The following is an 818-nucleotide window of genomic DNA, read 5'->3' as shown; positions in this document are numbered from 1 at the left end:
GAAAACGATTGTTCAATGAACTCTGGGGAGTTGTCATTTATATCTGAAACACTGACCTCAATGCGATGTACATTCATTGGATTGCTTAAAACAGCCTGTATTCTTAGGGAGCATTGTGCCGAATTCGGACAAATCTCTTCTCTGTTTATCCTCTCGCCAACAAAGAGGTTCCCGGTCCGCAAATTCACGTCGAAATAGCTCTTACTGTAACTCGAAACAATACGTAGATCCCTGGTTTCCAGATCTTGTACATTCAAATTCAAATCCTTCGCGATATTCCCCACCACGGTGCCTTTGTTCACCTCCTCGGAAATGGAGTAAGATAATTGTGAAGCAGACCAGTCACAAAGAAACAGCAGTGCAACAACATGAATCCAGACATATTCCTTGTTTCCCATCGTTGTACAGTAAACACCGAATCCCGATAATCATGTATTTCCAGTTTATCCGTCATAAACACGATTTTCAGCGGCAGCAGGAGCCCTTCTCACCACGACACAACCCCGCTGTCTCTCTTAACTGATGGCCAGTGTTGGTTTTAGGTTTCCCGTACAGGGAGGAGTTTTACTCATATTGCAACAATCATATCCATGGTCTCCAGCGACATCGTGTGGTAAACGACGTTACTCCCATAAATGTGAATAACACCTAGCACAATGATTTGCAGTTCAGAAGTGTTGTATTTTTAAATAATTGGCACATGAATTGGCTTCAGTGTATAGAAACAAAATGAAGGTTATTTGTTAGTCTCATGAGGAATGTCCTATTTGATATTTAATAATTTAATCATGTCCCTTTTTAAATGTAAATCTGAAAAT

At 40.5% G+C, this 818-nt stretch overlaps 1 pseudogene; it reads left to right on the top strand.

Annotated features, from left to right (window-relative positions):
• LOC118334000 overlaps positions 1–818 on the top strand; it is a 3,409-nt pseudogene that overhangs the window by 1,474 nt on the left and 1,117 nt on the right.

The sequence above is a fragment of the Morone saxatilis genome, unplaced genomic scaffold (genome assembly GCF_004916995.1).
Source record: "Morone saxatilis isolate NCDOM2014 unplaced genomic scaffold, NCSU_SB_2.0 Contig22, whole genome shotgun sequence".
Lineage (NCBI taxonomy): Eukaryota > Metazoa > Chordata > Actinopteri > Moronidae > Morone > Morone saxatilis.
Note: the sequence above shows the minus strand (reverse complement) of the source record. Positions and strands in the feature narration are given on the sequence as shown.